This window comes from Apium graveolens, chromosome 8 (genome assembly GCF_009905375.1).
Source record: "Apium graveolens cultivar Ventura chromosome 8, ASM990537v1, whole genome shotgun sequence".
In the NCBI taxonomy this organism is placed as follows: Eukaryota; Viridiplantae; Streptophyta; class Magnoliopsida; order Apiales; family Apiaceae; genus Apium; species Apium graveolens.
The window spans coordinates 115,407,310-115,427,564 of record NC_133654.1 but is presented as its reverse complement, the minus strand read 5'-3'; the positions used below and the strand labels follow the sequence as shown (position 1 = coordinate 115,427,564).

General features: G+C 36.9%; 2 non-coding genes across 2 annotated transcripts; both read right to left on the bottom strand.

Annotated features, from left to right (window-relative positions):
• Positions 1 to 253: 253 nt before the first annotated feature.
• LOC141682235 (small nucleolar RNA R71) lies at positions 254 to 360 on the bottom strand. Its single transcript, XR_012559637.1, has one exon. It is a non-coding gene; the product is annotated as a small nucleolar RNA R71 (small nucleolar RNA).
• A 9,927-nt stretch (positions 361 to 10,287) lies between these two features.
• On the bottom strand, positions 10,288 to 10,394 carry LOC141681063 (small nucleolar RNA R71). The gene has a single exon (XR_012558506.1). It is a non-coding gene; the product is annotated as a small nucleolar RNA R71 (small nucleolar RNA).
• Between the last annotated feature and the right edge of the window lie 9,861 nt (positions 10,395 to 20,255).

Below are 20,255 nucleotides of genomic sequence, written 5' to 3'. Positions count from 1 at the left end.
CGATTCAATGGGTACAGAATTCAGTCCAGTTTGGGGGTTCTCCAACGGAAGATCTAATTATGCACATCAGGGATTTCATAGAGATCTGCGACACCTTCAGGTTCAAGATGCTATAAAGCTGAGGCTTTTCCCATTCTCTCTGAGGGATAAAGCTAAGTGCTGGTTACATTCTCTACCAGCAGGTTCTATCACCACTTATGAGGATCTTGCTCATAAGTTTCTTACTAAATTCTTCCCTATGGTGAAGATAACTACAATCAGAAATGCTCTTACTCAATTTGCGCAGCAATCGGGAGAATCTCTATGTGAAGCTTGAGAGCGCTACAGGGAGATGCTTAGGAAGTGTCCTCATCATGGAATGCCTGATTGGATGATCATCAATTGCTTCTATAACGGGTTGGGAGCACAGTCTAGACCCATGCTTGATGCAGCATCAGGTGGAGCATTATGGGCAAAGAGCTATAAGGAAGCTTTTGGTCTAATTGAACTGATGGTTGCTAATAAATATCAGTATCCAACTCAGACATTGCCATAGGGAAATGTAGCAGGAGTTCTTGAAGTAGATACAGCTACGGCTATCACTGCTCAACTAAAGGCGTTATCTAGGAAAATCAATTCTCTGGCCAACTATGGAGTCAATCAGATAACCAGTGTTTGTGAGCTGTGTGCAGGTTCGCATGCGATAGAGCAATGCGCTATATCTAGTGAATCAGCTCAGTTTGTGAGCAAATTTCAGAGATCGCAGTAACCATTTCCAGACACTTATCATCCTGACAACTGGAATCATCCTAACTTTAGCTAGAGTAACAATCAGAAAGCGATGTAATAGCCGTTCCAGCAGTTTGGAAATAAGCATCTCAATCCTTCTGGTTTTCAACATCTGAAATATGCACCAAGATAACAACTCTAACTTCAACAACAAACTCATAGAGGTGCAGGTCTATCTTCGAATGCAAAATATGAATTGGAGGAATTGCGGCTTATGTGCAAAAACCAGGCTCTTATATGCCAAAGCCAAGCTATTTCTATCAAGACTCTGGAGAACCAGATAGGGAAAATTGCTAACGCCTTATTGAATCGACTACCAGGAATGCTTTCTAGTGATATAGAAGCTAATCCAGGAAATAGGGAAATTAACGGACAGGTGAACGCCATCACCTTGAGATCCGAAAAGGTCGCAAGCTCCCAAATTCAGCAAGACAAAGAGCCTGAAATATCTCAAGTTTCAGAAAATGAAGTTGTGGCTGAAGAAGAAGTGCTGAAGGATGCCGAGGTGGAACCAAGGAAGAAAACTGTGGAACACACTCCTCCTGAGGGTAATACAGGGGAGAACCTCCACCTAATTTTCCTAAGAGGCTGCAGAACCAGAAGTTGGATAAGCAATTTGCTAAGTTTCTGGAGGTGTTCAAGAAACTTCACATCAACATACCTTTTGATGAAGCTCTTGAATAGATGCCTACCTATGCAAAGTTTATGAAAGGTATTCTCTCTCGGAAAGTGAAGCTCGATGACTTAGAGACCGTTGCTCTTACGGAGGAATGCAGTGCAGTTCTGTATCAGAAATTGCCTCTGAAGCTTAAGGATCCTGGAAGTTTCACTATTCCTTGCACTATTGGAAACTTGTCATTCGATAAATGCATGTATGATTTGGGAGCTAGCATCAATCTGATGCCCTTGTCTATCTATAAGAAGCTTGGTCTACCTGATCCGAAACTGACATACATGTCATTGCAACTAGATGATCGTTCCATCGCTTATCCACGAGGTATAGTGGAGGATGTCTTGGTCAAGGTGGACAAACTCATCTTCCCTGTTGATTTTGTAATTCTGGATTTCGAGGAATATAAGAAGATTCCTATCATCTTGGGAAGATCATTTTTAGCTACAGCCCGAACTATGATAGATGTGTAAAAAGGAGAGCTTACGATGAAGGTTCAAGATCAGAAGGTCACTTTTAGTGTGTTCAAGGCAATAAAGTTACCCACAGATAAAGAGCAGTGCTTTGAAGTAGAGTAGGTCGACTCTGTCATGAATTTGAAGCTTGAGCAATTGCCAAAGTCAGATACCTTAGAGAGATCCTTAATAGGGGAATCAATTATTGAAGATGAAGAAGGAGCAGAGCAACTGCAGGTTTTAAATGCACCTCCGTGGAAAAGGAAGTTGGATATTCCATTCAATTCTCTTGGGTTAGCAGAGCTAAAAATTTCTCAGGAGCGTTTTTAACCATCTATTGAAGAAGCTCCCACATTTGAGCTCAACCCACTGCCAGATCATTTGAGTTATGCATTATTAGGTGCACCCCATGACAAGGGCTTGGGGTATATTTTTGAGTTGTAGAGGGTGGCCGAACGGATCCTCTAGTGCCTACAGAGGGTTCTTTTCATGCACAACACGCATTTGATAGGGCCGGTATTGGTGATGCGCAATACATGCGATTGACTAGGCATATGGAGGCCATGCACGATATTCACTGTCATTTTGCTGCAGATTTGGCACACACTCTCGGTACTATTTTCGAGAAACTGGTGTCGAGGTTGATTGGCCACCTGATCCTCCACCCGAAGAGGGTTATCCTTCCACTAACTAGAAATTCCTGAAATCCTTATTATTACCTTCAATGAGGACATTGAAAATCTTAAGTTTGGGGGTGATAATGTAAGGATTAGTTTGTGTGTGTCCATATAGTTCATATAGATTCATATTGCATGTTTAGTTGTAGTTCATTCATATTTTTTCATGATTGTTCATTTAAGACATATTTGTTTGCATGTTTGTTGGTGTTTTATGTGAGTTCATATAGTTGCACTTGCATGCATATAACATGATCCCTTAGGTTGAGCTGTTTCTATTTGTTAAGTTGATGTTGATTTGAGTGTGGTGGTGAAAAATAGAGGGATAATTAAGTTCTAATGAATTGATTTGCATGCCAGAAACAAAATTGTTTTCACTAAGTCTTATGAATTGCTTTTGAGCTAGATCATGATCATATTTGTTTATTTGTTGAAATTTAATCACCTGTTTATATCTAGAATTTTTGGTATTCTCTTAATGGAAAAAGAACACTGAATTTTAATCTAGAGAAAAGCTAGGATTTTATTGCTAGTTGTGAATAAGGCTAGGCGTCAAATGGCTAGTAGCCAACTCATATTTTTATGAGTAGTTGCAATCATGCATTAGGTTTGTTTTATAGATTTGAGTCTGTTTATGCTTGAGGACAAACATCGATTCAAGTTTGGGGGTGTGATAAGTGGATTTTATATCTACTTGGAACGCTACATTTCAGGCTGAAATTGGTGTTTTGGACTCAAGTATCTGGTATGTTTGATGTGTTTTTGTGTTTTTGCATTACATGCATTAGTTTGAGGAAGAAAGAAGCTTCTCAAGGAAATATGCTGAAAAGAACCAAGAATCTGAAGTCAAGGCCATTCCCAAATTGTAGAGAATCTCGTTAGCTTCGCGTGTGCAGTCTAATCGCCTAATTTTGACGAGTAGAACTCAAGATATGGCCAAAAAAAGAATCTGTAAAAAAGTCCAGAAGTCAGGCGCGGCCGCCCCCAAAACCGGCGCGCTCACGCTGACTTTTTGCCAAAACATCGCGGATGCCCCGCAATTAGTGCGGCCACCCCGCCCCGATTTTTGCCCCAGAATCCTAATTTTAGTAGATATTGGAGATGTTAAGAGTCCTGGTCATCCTGGAGCCTATATATATCAGTAAAAAGACATTTTTAACTCCAAGGAGCGAGGGGAGAGCCATAAGAAGACCTAGAGAGTACGAGAAGGCTATCGAGAAGAAGACTTTTATTTTCTTTAATATAGTTGATACTTGGATGCTTGTTTTCGATTTGTCTTTGAACCCTAGTACTCTTATATTATTTATTATCGGGCTTTCATTGGAACTCATGTTGACGATGATTTTGGTTATGAACTAATCGTTATCATGGGAATCTAACGGATTTACTCATGGATTTCTATAGTTAATTTGTTTCAATATCTTGGTATGTGGTGATTGATTAATATCCTAGTATTGGTTGTGCTTATTCGTCTTATGTGCGTAGCTAATATATAAGATAGCATGTTAATCTTTATTGAAGCAAAAGTGAATATAGAGATTTAGAACTTTCCATGCTAGCATAGGTTCATGTATAATTGTTATGCATGATTCGTAGGTAATTTTAACCATCTTACTTGTCCTACGTAATCACGATAGATGACTTGATCATTAAACCTTTATGTTGTCAAATTCTATAGACATATAGGGTCTCAACATATTTGGTGTCTATTAAGCTTCTATCTCTTTTGTGGATGTTTTGTAGTAGGGTATTCATGCAACGAAAGTTGGCGGTTACTATTTTTGTGTTATCTGATTAGTTGTCATCACCATTGCATGCTAAGGTTAAGAACAATGATTTTTAATGAAGTATTAATGAAGTTAGAAGCCCATATTTGTCTCATATAAGTAATTCAATCTCAATTCCCTTAGTTAATGCTATTTAGTATAATCTCTTAGTTTAATCAAAACCCAATTTGTTATTTATCTTAGCATTGAGCGATAACTATACATTGTTGCATAGGTGCATAAATTGAACTTAACCTAAACCGGTCTCTGTGGAAATGAATCTGATTGATATCTTATACTAATTGTGAACACATATACTTGCGTGTAATTTTAGCGCGTGTTTTCGCCCTAACAGACTCTTTACAGGATGCATTGGGGAAAATGCTTTGTTCAATAGTGATACCTTGTTGAGAAGGTGTCCCTTGAGTCTGTTGATTCCCCTTTGTTACAAGTGCATCTTTTTGAGAAGATGCAGAGGTGGCTATTTGAGTGGTCAACTCAACCTTCCTTAGCTTCTTTGGCTTTCTGACCAAGGGAGACTCAATATTTTTTTGGTCCTCACCACTATCAGTAACAGTTACCAAAGGTATTTGCTTTCTCTTCTTTTTACTAACTCCATCCTTTTGAGAGGATGAAGTAGTTAGCTTTCTAGCATCTATTGTTTATGAAGAAATGGTATCAGTTATGGAAGACCCATGTGTGTTGTCCTATTTGTGTACATTTACAGTTGCAGGAGCCATAGTTGTACTAGAAATTGCACTAGACCTCTTGTCATACAAAAGGTTAGGGTAGGTTCTAATTCTCTCCAACATGAAGTTAGTGATATTTGAAACTAGCTTTACCTGATTCTTTGTAGTTAGTGAACCAAATAGAACTTTGGACACTTGTTTACAAATGCATATTTGACTTTTATCTATTCCATCAATCAAATGAATGTCATCTACTTTACTTTTTAAAGTGTACATTATAAATCTAGGAAATAAAATTTCTTTACCTCTACTTACCAAAGGCATTGTCAGCCTTGTGCTCAGTTCTCCAAGATCAAGCTTCCAATATTGAGCTATCTGTTATAAGCCATTAAGTACACCAATTTCTGTACTACACTTGAGATGTTATTATAGCCAGTCTTTCTGCATGTGAATGCTCTTACGATAGAGTCAAACACGACCATTCTCTCCTTTAATTTTTCTTGTTCAGCCCGGCCATGTCAATTTTCTCACTGTAGTTGATAAAGTCCATAAAATCAACCAATTCCCGTGTTGTTGGAACCACCATAATATTATCTGTAGGAATCCCCAAAGCTTTGTTGACATTATTTGCATTGAATTTCACAACTACACCCTGAATTGTGCAGTTCACCACCAAGGGTACAACTTAATTTTCATGGATAATAATGTTAATCACAACAGAGTTCCAGAATTCATTCAACAAGTCCAAGTAAAGCACATGATTAGCTGTCAAGGCCCTTGAGAGATGTGAATCTGCAATGAATCTCACAAAGCACTTGAAATTGTCAAGAGCTTTTTTTGCATCAGCAAATGCCAAATAGTTGGTGCCCTCTTTTGGGATAAAAGCTCTAACATTGTTGGCAGCCAATTAAAGTGTTTGAGTTTCAATAGGTAAGTATTTAGAGGAATAAAGAACTTGAAACGAGTGAGAACGGTGAAAATTTGCAGAAATTAGGTCAATTGAGATCTCGAAAGCGTAAAGAGTGGTTATGTCGAGATGTTTGGGTATTTATAGGCTAGAGATATAACTTGTCGAGAAATATGAATATATGGTTGATATTTACTTATCGAGAAGTCACGTGAATTAGAAAACTCATGTCGAGATGTCACTATTATAACTCTTATCAAGAACTCGATATTGACTTATCAAGATGTAGAATAAATACCCAGTTTGTCCTAATTGGACTGAATTATTCCAAATTGTATTGATTAAATCAACATAAAATTAGAATTGATTTTATATCAAAAGTATTTTAATGAAATAATTTATTGAATTAAATAATTTCAGTTATGAGTAATTGATAAGTCTAAAATTTATGCTTGTAGAGAACTCTACATTGATATATATATCGAGATCTCTACTATACTTATCGAGAAGTCATTTAGACTTATCAAGAAGTCCGTGGAGAAGTCATGGAAAAGACTTATCGAGAACTCTGTCGAGAAGTCTCAAAATGACTTGTCAAGAAGTCATACAGACTTATCGAGAACTCGGTTCTCTACATACTTTTATTATTTATCAGTTCTATCTTATATTAGTTTCACATACTGAAAATATGAATTAAAATTTAGATAGTTTTGCTTAGAATTAGGAAGAATTTCAAGTTAAGTTTGAACTTTGAAAAATAAATATACAGAGAATCCTGAAATATTTATAAATCATATTTCAGTTAATTTCTAATTAAATCAAATTAATTTTGATTTATCAGAAATTAATATGCTACAACACATTAGCCGAGTTCTTACCTTCAGGATGAAGAGTTCAACATATCAACTTCACCTACAAGTCTAGTGAAAGTTGTCTCATCCGAAGGTTTAGTGAAAATATCAGCTAATTATTTTTCTGTTAGAACAAAAATAAGCTCAATAGTACAATTTGCAGCATGTTCTCTAATAAAATGGTACCTTACATCAATGTGCTTAGTTCTAGAATGATTAACTGGATTAACAACAATAGATATGGCACTAGTATTGTCACACATGATTGGAATCTTATGTAGCACTAGGCCATAGTCCATTAATTGATTTCTAATTCAAAGCACTTGAGCGCAACAACTTCCAGCAACTATGTATTCGGCCTCAGCTATGAAAGTTGACACAAATTGTTGTTTCTTACTGTACCAGGATACAAGTCTTTGACCAACGAATTGACAGCTTTCACTTGTACTCTTTTTGTCTACCCTACATCTAGCAAAATCTGCACTTGTGTATCCAACAGCTTCAAAACCATTTCCCTTAGGATACCACAATCCCAAGTTTATTGTCCATTTCAAGTATCTGAAAATCCTTTTGACAACCATCAAATTTGATTCTTTATGATTTGCTTGAAATCTAGCACACAGATATGTTGTAAACATGATGTCTGGTCTACAAGCAGTCTAGTACAACAAAGATCCAATCAATCCTATATAACCTGAAATATCTACACTTTTTCCTTTCTTATCTTTATCCAACTTCGTAGCTGTAGACATAGGTGTTGATGCAGGTGAGCAGTCAACCATTCCAAATTTCTTCAACAGATCTTTGACATACTTGGTTTGACTAATAAAGATGCCATCACTTCTTTGACTAACTTGAAGGCCAAGGAAGTAACATAGCTCTCCCATCATACTCATCTCATATTCACTCTACATGAGTCTTGAGAATCTTTGACATACATTTTCATTTGTAGAACCAAAGACGATATCATCCACATAGATTTGAAATAGGATAATGTCATCACCATGTTGCTTGTTGAACAGAGTCTTATCAATTATCCCCTAATAATCCATGTTTGAGTAGAAATTCTGACAGTGTGTCATACCATGCTCTAGGTGCTTGCTTCAATCCATAGAGAGCCTTTAACAGTTTAGATACAAATTTTGGAAATTTTGGATCTTCAAAGCCAGGTGGTTGTTGCACATAGAGTTCTTCTTCCAATTCACCATTAAAAAAATGCACTTTTCACATCCATTTGACACACATTGAAATTTAAATATAAGGCAAATGCAAGAAAAATTCTTATTGCTTCAAGTCTTGTAACTAGAGCAAAAATTGCATCATAGTCAATTCCTTCTTCTTGTGAGTAGCCTTTGGCAACCAGTCTTGCTTTGTTTCTTGTCACAGTTCCATTTTCATCCATTTTATTCCTATACACCTATTTTGTTTCAATGATACTTCAGTTCTTTGGTGGCATAGCAGTTATCTGATAAGTGGATTTTATATCCACTCGGAACGCTTCATATCGGCTTAAATTGGATGTTTTGGACTCAAGTATGTGGTGTTTTTGATGTGTTTGTGTAATTGCATTGCAGGGTACTAGTCAGGAGGAGGAATTGAGTTTTATAATGATTTATGCTAATAAGAGGTCAGGAATGGAGTTTCGGGAGATCGCACAAAGAAAGGAGAGCAAAATAGCAAAAATCAGAAGTTTGGTCAGAACAACAGCGCGCCCGCGCCAAGCACAGGGCGGACGCGCCAGTTTGTCAGGAAGTCAGCGCGCCCGGGCTGGAAGCGGGGCGGCCGCGCCATTATAAAATCTCAGAATCCTGATTCTACTATGATTTGAAGATTTTAAGAGTCCAGATCTACTTGGGGCCGATATATAAAGATAAAAAGACATTTTTAATAACAAGAAAGCCATGAAGAGCATAACAAAGACCTAGAGAGCACAAGACGGCTACGGAGAAGAAGACCTAGTTTATTTTTGTGTATTCTTTGATTTAGTCGATACTTTGGATGCTTATTTTTGATTTGTTCTAAACCCTAGTACTTCTATATTCTATCATAGTATTCTGAACTTATTTAGTATCATGTTTTCATTGGAACCCATTGTGATGATGTGTTCGATCATGAACTAATCATTGTCATGGAGTTCTAGCAGATTTAGTTATGGATTTCAATAGTTTATTGTTCTAAATCTTTAGTGTGTGGTGATTTATGATTTCCTAGTTTGGTTGTGCTTATTCGTCTTTGATGTGTAGCTAATATCTAAGATTGTTTGTTAATCTCTATTGAAGCGAAAGTGAATATAGAGGTTTAGAACTTGCCATGCTAGCATAGGTTTATGTAGGAATTGACATGCATAATTCGTGGGTAATTTTAACCGTATTACACACCCTATGTAATCACAATAGATAACTTGTTCTTAAACCGTTATGTTTTCAAATCTTATAGACATATAGGGTCTAAGCATAATTGCTGTCTATTCAGCTTCTATCTTGACTGTGGATGCTTGGTAGTAGGGTATACGTATATCGAAATATAGCGTATACTAATTTTGTGTTATTAGATTAGTTATCATCACCATCGCATGCTATTGATAAAGACATAAACTTTAAATAAAGTATTTAATAAAGTTAGAATCCTATGTTTATTCTCATATAAGTAATTCAGTTTTAATCTCTTAGTTCAAGTTTGCTAGTTTAATCTCTTAGTAATTAATCAACTCAAATTTGTTACTTGTCTTAGCGGTGAACGATGATCATACATTGTTGCATAAGTGCATAATCCGAACTTAACCTTAACAAATCCTTGTGGGAACGAACTTGACTTATATCTTATACTACTTGTGATTACATACGCTTGCATGTATTTTCGTGTGTATTTTAGTGTGAATAAGTTTTTGGTGCCGCTGCCGGGGATCTGTGTTAAATTTTAGTTTATGTGCTTGACATCAGTGGTCGTTAAAATTCACTCTCGGATTATTTTACTTATAAGGTTACTTTGTTGTGTTTCAGGTACTCTAGAGAGCGTGTATGTGAACACGTTCTCAATCTCGTAAGGAAACACTGGACGAAGTTAAAGAGTTGGAAGAAGAAGTTGAAAAGGTTGAAGAAGAAGAAGTGATTATTTCAATGGGAGAACCAGCAGCACCAACGAAAGCGTTGATGGATTTTTCTCAACCAAAGATCAATGACATTCAATCTAGCATTGTCAGGCCAGCTATCGCAACTAATATCTTTAAAATCAAGCCTGGTATGATTCAGATGGTACATAACTCAGTTCAATTTGGGGGTTCTGCAACAGAAGATCCCAATATGCACATCAGGGATTTTATCGAGATCCGTGACACGTTCAAGTTCAATAATGTTTCTGAAGATGCTGTAAATTATGACTTTTACCATTCTCTTTGAGGGATAAGCTAAGAGCTAGTTGCACTCTCTACCACTAGGTTCTATTACGATATGGGAAGATCTTGCTCAAAAGTTTCGTACTAAATTCTTCCGTATGGCAAAGACAGCTACAATCAAGAATGCTCTTACTCAGTTCGCACATCAATCAGGTGAATCTTTATATAAAGCTTGGGGGCGCTATAAGGAGATGCTTAGGAAGTGCCCTCATCATGGAATGCCTGACTGGATGGTGATCAATGGCTTTTATAATGGTTTGGGAGCACAGTCAAGACCTATGCTCGATGCAGCATCATGTGGAGCTTTATGGGCTAAGAGCTATGAGAAAGCTTATGAGCTGATTGAGATGTTGGCTGTAAATAAATATCAGAATCCAACTCAGAGGCTACCACAAGACAAGGTAGCAGGAATTCTGGAGGTGGATACAGCTACAGCTATCACTGCTCAGTTAAAGGCGTTGACTATGAAGGTCGATTCTCTGACAAACTATGGTGTTCAACCGATAATGAGTCTTTGTGAGCTTTGTACAGGATCGCATGCGACGGAGCAATGTGCTATATCTAGTGAATCAGCTCGGTTTGTGAGCAACTTCTAGAGGTCGCAACAACCTGTTCCTGCTACTTATCATCCTAACAACCGAAATCATCCTAACTTCAGCCGGATCAACTATCAGAATGCAATGCAACATCCTTACCAGCAGTTTGGAAACAAGCAATTTAATCCTCCTGGTTTTCAGCAACAGTTTGCACCAAGGCAACAATTTCAACCACAGGGAATGCAACAACAATCTCATGGAGGTGCTGGTCAATCTTCTAATGAAAAATCTGAATTGGAGGAGTTCAGGCTTATGTGCAAAAGCCAAGCAGTTTCTATCAAAACTTTGGAGAATCAGACTGGGCAGATTGCTAACGCCTTATTGAACCGACCTCAAGGAACTCTTCCAAGTGACACAGAGGCTAATCCAGGCAAGAGGGAAGTCAAAAAACAGCTTAAGGCAATCATCCTGAGGTCTGGAAGGGTTGCGAGCCCTCAGAATCAAGAAAAAGAAGAAGCTAGAATTTTTTTCAAGAATGCAGGCGCGCCTGCGCCCTATGGAAGCGCGCCCGCGCCCTCTCAAAATTCATAAGTTGAGATTTTGGCTGATTCTGCTGAGAAAAAGGATGGAGAAGCTGAAACAAAGAAGAAAGTGGTTGAAAACACTATTCCTGAGCATAATACATGGAACAAACAAGTCTATCCCCCACCTCCATATCCTAAAAGACTTCAGAAGCAGAAGTCCAACAAGCAATTTGCTAAGTTTTTGGAGGTTTTCAAGAAGTTGCACATTAACATACCTTTTACGGAAGCTCTAAAACAGATGCCGAGCTATGCAAAGTTCATGAAGGGTATTCTATCTCGGTCGGAAGCTTAAACTTGAGGAGTTGGAAACCGTTGCTGTAATAACCCCAATTTTTGGAATTTTTGAAACACGGATGAATAGTAACTTTTGCTGATGATGCTGATTAAGGAAAATTATCAGACCACGCTATATAGGAGTACTGTTATGGAAATTCTAAGATCATATTAGTATTCCATAAAGTAAATAAGTGTATGTAAAGATCGTCAAAATCCAAATTCAAACACTTTGATTTTTCCCGAAAATCCACCAGATACTGAAAGAATTGAGTATAAGGTAACATGATTAAAAGGATTTAATTCAAGGATTATAAGAGAGGATCATAAAAGGAATATAAAATATTGAGAAAGGTTTAGGGGAACCCAAGTAATAAGATCCCGGGTATGATCCCTCAAACGATAAACGAGAACGAAAGTTAAGCGAACCGTATAACAGATCAGCGGTCATTAGCCAAGTAATTAGGGGTTAATCAAAGAGGTTAATGGACGATGATGTCATCACACCAACAAGAGGAAGACAAGTGTAACAAGATGACATAAGCAGATGACATGAGCATGCCAAAGTGGGAAGGATTGGTTGGTTGATTGTGAGCCACACAATTTTTACCATGGTAACAATTTAATTAACAAACAAAAGGTAGCAACCAAGCCAAGGCAAAACAAATCACAAAACATAAATTAGAAGTTGACTTTTGCTTTCCAAGAACAAAAGCTCTCGGCCAAAACCAGAGCAGCAACTTCAAACTACCATATCTCCTTCAATACTCACTCAAATAGTATGTTCTATAGCGCTTTGGAAAGGTATTGAGATGGCCTACAACTCTTGTTCACAAGTCTCGTCAAAATAAGCATGGTAAGACCCTCGTTTTGACAGTTCTTTCAATCTAACTTTTATAAACTTCAAAACCTAACTTTGTGTTCTTGATTTCTTTGGAAAGATCAAGCTTGTAGGAGGCTCCCTAAGACTTCCTAGCTACTCTAATCACTCCAAGGAAGGTATAACACCTCCAAACCCTAACTTTACTTTGAGTATTACGAGGGTTTTGATGGTTATAGTAAATGAGAAGCATGATGCTTGTGTGTTTAGAGTTTGGATTGGATTTGTAGTGATTTGGATGTTGAAATCTTGTTTATAGTTAATGAAACTTAAGTATAGCTAGTAGTTCATGTGTGGGGTTGTATAAATTGGAAAATCTTGAGGTTTGGGAACTGATGTAGTAAGGTTTGGATGAGGGTTGGTTGTATTGTTGGTTGTGAGTTGAATGGTGGTTGTTTGGAGTGGTTTAAAACTTGGTAATCGCGTAAACATAGTCGTCATAATGCCCGATTTTCCTTAACTGTTCTGTTTTTAACTTTAGGACCTGTGAACCCACTGAAAGATTCTAACCTTTGCCATGTTTAGATAGTTCATGTTACGAGCTTCGTTTTGATATGTGGTTCGCTTGAATCCGATGTACGGTTTAGGAGAAACGGCCGTTTTAAGTAACGACATTTCACGAACGAACCATTACCCCTTGCCTTACTTTGAAACCTTGGTTAAGGCCCTTAAATGACTAATTGGAGTATGAAACAATTATATAAAGTGGACTAGGCAGTTGGTAGGGTATTCGCGAAAGCGTCGACTTAAAATTCGTAACGGTTAATTTATTAAAAATGGTGGAGCCGAGGGTACTTGAACGACTTATGTGATTTGTTAAGCGTAGAAATGACCATAAGCAAACGTTAGGGTTCAATTGGTTAAAGTCTAGTTTCTTAAGCAATCGTGGTTTAATTCTGGCTTATGTTGTTGTTCATAGGTTACCGGACCCACTCTAAGCTTAAGTCTACCTCGGAGCACTCAGGCAAGTTTTCTACCCGTTATACTGTTGTTGTGATGTATATATATATATATATGCATTATCTTGTGATAAGTGCATGATTGTTATTAGTAAATCTTGCGATATATTGGAGCATGCTGATTTGGTATATATGCATGTCTGTTTCGTAATCTTGATATCTAATTGTTGATTCAATTGCTTATAAGTTGCATTATACCTATGCTAGAGATAAGCAGTAGTTGCGTATACCCTTAGTATAAGGGACCCAAAGGTGAACATATTTTCTAAACCGGGAGACGATGTTCCCGAGTATATTATATATATATATATAATTATTTATATACATATAAATAGTTTTCAAAACTATTATTCGAATAAGGTTTATTCGATAACTTTATTTCACTTAATGAATATTATTTTGAATATTCATTCGAGGACTTATGACTCCGCTTAATTTATTTAATGAATATTGTTTTGAATATTCATTCGAGGACTTATGACTCCGCTTATTTTATTAAATAATATTCTTTATTTTATTAAAGAATAATGTTTCGATAATCAAACTTATTTTTGATTATTCAAATAAAGATCGTACTTTCGTATAAGTATATCTTTGGTTATTTATTATTCATTTCAAGTATGAGTTTTAAAACTTCTACTTCAATTATTTTTATAAAGATTATTCTTTATGGGAATATTATTTAAATAATAATATTCAGATATTTTCTAATATATTGGGACTGATTTATTTTATTAAATCAGCATTACTCCAAACATTCTTAAAAATGTTTTCGAGTCTTCAAAATGATTTTTAAAGGTTAGGGCGGATCCCAAAACTCATTTTTTTTATATTTAAGATCTTCCTTTCGAAGGGGATTTAAATACTCGCTCAAAACCTGAGGGATCTGGCTCTGTGGTATATTTTATATTCGCAACAAGGTTGCTGTTTTGATAAAAGAGTTTTTGATTACTTACCCAACACTCGGGAAGTAAAATTCTTGGAACAAGTTAATCCATTAACAGGCACCGCCTGGGATATATCGGTGAGTTTTTCTTTCCAACTAGATACGACTTCTTGGTGGAGCCGTATCAACAAATTCTACTTGGGGAAAGGGGGGACAAGCTTTACGTTTCAGAGTCATGGATTTCATCTGAACTAGGAGTGGCATAAGTGGTCGAGTGGCGCCGTCCCAGCCTTATTATATTGGCCCAAATGGCCTGGAAGTTCCGCTAAGACGGTCCATTCCTTAGGAGTCCAGGGTTCGGTTGACAAGTAAATCCGACTGTTCTCCTCTACATGTAGAAAATGGCAGGGTTGCACTACTGCGACTGATCATCGTGAGTGGTCTTCCTGGCGCGGCAAAATCCCGTAATGAGTTCATCATCCAATTGGATATTTCTGCAACACTACCCAGAGCACTTCGATAGAAAGGCTACAGTTGGGCGATTGTTGAGTGTTGGCAGGGTCGTGTTTTCAAAATGATGTTTTCATCAAATGAAGTATCTCGTAACTTTATTTCATTTTGAGGATATTTCAAAATTCAATCTATTCAAGTCTTTTCTTGTAGTCTCATCTATGTGATGAACTTTTGAAACTGATGATACCTTGAATGGTGGTAGTTCAAGTAGTATCCGGAAAAGATATAAGTATATTGGAGTATCTTGTAACTTCATATTTTCAACTTATATCTGGTTAATGATTATCTTATGCATGATAAAGATTTTTACAAAAACGTTGAGACAAGGTTAGTTATATGAGATCACCTTGCAACGATATTTTTATACAGTTATCAACTGGAACTCTGTGTATATTATGCATGGAAGAGGACTTCCAAGATTTTGAAAAGTATATATATACATATATACTGAATATTTTGTGACTTGGTCGCGATAAGATATCAAACTTGGTTCATTTTTTTACTTGACCAAGACTTTCATGAGTACTATGAGAATGCTCGTATATTGTTAATCATTATACATATTATTTCGGTGAGCTTGTTGCTCACCCTTGCTTTCTTCTTTCATCATACAACATCAGATAGACAAGATGAACAGGACCAAGCTCCCAATTCACGAGCGGATAGGATACGTTTCACAGTTTCCTATAGGCGTTGATGTCGCTGTAGCTGAGGTAGGAACTACCAATAGGCTAGGCTTTCAACTTTTGATGTACCAGACTTATGTATCTTTATCAATTGTAATAATGGAAAAGAAATGTAAATTTATTCAGAAACCCTTTTAAGGTGTAATGGCATATAATTGTGGAATAAAATGACTCGTGTTATTTTTGGATATTCATCTCTGAGACTATAACTTATGGTGTATGTGTTTATTGTGGTGTCACAGTACAGAGTAGTTGATTGTTTATTAAGATTGGGTGTTATTAAGGGAAATGGAACTCGTGACAACCCGGATCCCCGACCCCGGATTTGGGGGTGTTACAGAAATGGTATCAGAGCTAAGCGTTATAAACCTCAGAGATGAAGTGACGTTAAAATAATAAGTTCACTAAGATAAATAAGAACTCTTGCCAAGTTCATAGTCGGACTACCTAACATAGTACTGACAGTTAAAACCCTTATAGGAACCCTTATAAATATCGTGATAGGAGCGTAGTTCGTTATCATATATGGTAGCGAGACTCTGAACCCTGAGGTTGAGGAGCAACAACGTGATGATGTTTTATTAGTTATTGGAGATCAGATTGTGGATCCGATAGAGCGTCCTAACACGGGACCGGATGATGTTCATATTGAGGATGTAGCGGTTGAGGATGTTGTCCTAGAAGGGATTATTGTTGAGAAGGATCCCGTGAAGGAACCTGACAGAAATGAATAAAGGACCACTGAGGAATTGATGACCATGGTTAGGGCGACTATCAGAGGTAGGATTGGCCGGTTACTACAGGAGGTTCGTTCAAGTTCGTAAAGATAGTATCCCCTTTAACGCGGCTTACTCATAAGACTGAGAAGTTCAAATGGACAGAGAAATGCGAGAACAGCTTTCAAGAACTGAAGCAAAGGTTAGTGACGGCTCCTATGTTGGCGTTGCCGGATGGAAAATGAGATTTTGTGATTTGTAGTGACGCTTCGCATAAGGAATTAGGGTGCTTCTTATACAGCACAACAAGGTAATCGCGTACGCGTCAAGACAATTAAGGGAATATAAAATTCGATATCCCCACCCATGAGCTTGGGCTCGTGGAAATAGTTTTGCCCTAAAGATTGGAGGCACTACTTGTATGGAGAGAAGTGCGAGATTTACACAAGCCATAAGTGCTCTAGTGCATTTTCACGCAGAAAGAGCTCAACATGCGCCAGAGGAGGTGGTTAGAGCTAATCAAGGATTATAATTATGAGATTCTTTATCATCAGGGAAAGCCAAAATGGTGGCTAATGCCCTTAGTATAAAGGAGAGACTCAAGATGAAAATGTCTTTGGGAGAGTTGATAAGAGATTTTGAGAAAATGGAAATAGAAGTGAAGGTAACCGGAGCCGGTACCGAAAAGCTGTTTGAGATTGCAATACAGCCCGAATTATTGGAAAAGAACATATTGTGCCAGAAAAAGTGATGAATGAAGGCAGAGAGCCAACGAATAGATAAGAGATTAATACCGAGAAAGATGATAAGGGAATAATGAGGTATTCCTACAGAATTTGGGTTCCAAATGTTCAAGAGCTTAAAGATGAGATCTTAGATGAAAGCTAGTTTGAGGAATAAGATTTAGAGCAAACCCTGAATGTGATAGTCAGGGAGGTCGCCATTAAGATAGAAGGAACCCATAACATAATGAAGTGGAAAATGAGGATTTAAAACATGTAGGATGACCCCGATTATGGGGAGGAGGAGGGAACGTTTAGACTAAGGAAACAGAAGTCGAGTAAGGAAAGGAGACCCGAGACGGTACTCCTATACGACAATTTATGGACCTTTCTAGACAGAACTTAGACTATTATCCCCAACCACCACCCTGAGGAAACAATGCGGTGAGAAATTCTTTCAGGACCTTTAAGTCGCTAAGCTCTCAGAGTTCCAAGGAACAAGCTGACCCAGTCGAGGCAAGAGCCTGGCTAAAGGAAATATAAGAATCATTTGAGATTCTAAATGATTGACGAATCACAAAAGACTGGTTTTGTCACTTACCCTCCTAAGAGAGAGGCCACCCACTGGTGAAAGGCCAAGGAAGGTATAACAACTCATGTATTTTTATATAATTTAAATGTGTAACTGTGGAATTATTGAATAAATGAATTATGTGTATAGTTTTGTCAGCTCGGTGTTGTTTTATTATTATGTATGTGTGATTTATAGTGTGTCGGTTGTTCTCGTAATTAATTATGGAATTGTACTGAGTTGTTTCACTTTTAAAAGTGGATTTAATACAAATTTATTTGCATAAAAATTTAGATTATCTCTAAAATCATTTTTATGGTTTTATAATTATAATAATTATTTTTGGGATTTTATAAAATTTAGATATTAATATTGTATCAATTATTTAACCCTGTATGATTTTCTGATTACATTTAATTGTAAAATTCGTATTTAATTCCAGAATTCTTCAAAAATTATGAAACTCATATTTATTTAAGTTTGGAATATTCCGAGAATTTTAAAATTATTTCGAAAATTTTTGGGATTAATTTCACCCACGCGTTGTTTTGTTAATTGTTAAAAAACGGGTATAAATTGTGTTTTAGAAATTGTTTTAAAATTTTGAAAAATATGTTTTAATTAAATTTGGGATATTTATAACATTTTAAAACTATTCACATGATTTTCTGAAATTGTTTTAAGTGTAGCTCGGTTCGTTAATTATGAAAGGCGAGTACGAGTTATGCTTTAAAAATACTTTAAAAATTTTGAAAAATTTATTTTTAATCATTTTAAATTATTCAGGACATTTTAAAAATTTATTTGGAATTTTTCGGGATTATTTTATTAGCGCGATGGTTCGTTAAACTTGTAAAAACGGGACAAAATGGGGCTGTAAGAAAAGGAAAAGGGGCACGTGGCACAATTTTAGCTATTCTTCAGATTCGCGGCTACTGCTCATTGGTTGCTGCAGAATAAAAAAAGAAATAAATATATACATGCAAAACAAAATATAACACAGTCTGTCTCCCTCATCTCATCCCTCTCTCGTTTTCTTCTCTCCAATTTCTCTGTGATTTCTCTTCTCTCTCCTGCACAAACAGATGCATACACTTATATACATACATGTAAGCTCTCGGTTGCCCATCCTTTCAGGGTTGCTTCGCCGGTTCCTGTCTTTTTTTTCCAGTACTTCGCCGCCCTGCTCTATTCCGGTGGCTTTGTCGCCGTCTCTTCTTTTCCCTGAGCGCTTATGTTGCGTGCTTTGTGTAGTTCCTATTATTGTTTGCTCGGCTGCCTGTTTCTTTATGTCCTGTTGTTACCGTGTTTCCTTTTGGCTCTCCGCGCGTGTTGTATACGTGCTGCTCCTGATTGATTTGAGCTGATTATATTTATTGGTTTATTTCATTTTCTGCAGAATTATTTGAAGGCAATTCGTGAAATAAATTATATTTCGTGCAGGAATAATTGTAATTAATCGGTGAAATACGCGTTGGAAACCCGAAATTAATCGGGTACCCGCGAATTTTATCGCCATCGGCGATGAGCCTCAGCGAGCCGATGGTGGACTGTGATGACACGATTCTGAGTCCTAATATTTTTTAATAAATAAAAGTCGTATTGTGTTTTTATTCTGGATCGAAATAGTTAATTAGCAAATATTGAATCGTAATGGTTAAGTTGGTTGTGATTACTAAATTGTATCGGTGATTGGAATTTGCGAGTTGTGATTGGTTGTCGTGTTTTAAATTGAATTGTTGTTGTTGAATTGATGTCGATTAATGTTTCGACGGGTAGTCCGATAAACAAAGGAGACGCTGCCCGATTTTCGGAAACTGAATTACGTAAATACGGGAGCGTATCCGAGGATTATCGGAACGTCGAGCAAGTATAAGTAAATACATATATGTATGTTTTATACAGAACCTGATTTTATATTGTGTTGTATGTTTTGACCAAAACATAGTAACCCTAATTTCGTAAAATGACGAGTATACGTATTTTCTGAAAATGAACACTGGATCGATTTCAAGAATGTGAACCCTAATTGTTGTCAGTGTTATTCTAATATGAATAATTACGAGTCGGGTTTGAATATCGGTGGGTAAGAATTAGTATCGAGGATATGTCAAGCATACCTAGACGTCTAACGTAGGGTATTTCGACCCTGTAGGTTATAGTCGGGAACCTGAAAGTGGACGATGGACTAAAGATAACCTAGTGGTCAGTCGACGAGCTCAGTAGAGTTTCAACAGGAAGACCGAGTGTCGAAATTGAATCCAATGAGATCTAGTGGTTGGATGTTAGAGCCTGAGCAGCAAAGTCGGCTCAGAGTTGATCAGTAATAGTTGTAAAGCCTTGTAAGGCAAGTACTTCCGAACTTTTCTTTAAGATATATTGCAAGTATATTCGAACTGTTTCAGAACATGTCGCTATTATTTAAAACAACTCCTGTTTTGTATTGCAAGTGTTTTAAACTATTTAACCTTGAATCCTGATTTCTCTTGATCTTGAGCCATAAGCCTTATTCTGTGTAAACCATCCTTTATTGATTTTCAGATACCAAACCACCCAAATATGATACTACTTCCCAAATGTATAACTACCAAACACCAAACACTGAAACAAAATTGTTTGAGAACACATAAACTTTTATACTTCAACCATTCTTTAAAACCTCAAAGAACTATACCTTGAAAAACCATTATTTGTCTAATACCTGATCCTTTTACAGGTTAAAAACCGTTTCTCGTACATACCTTGATATACCTTA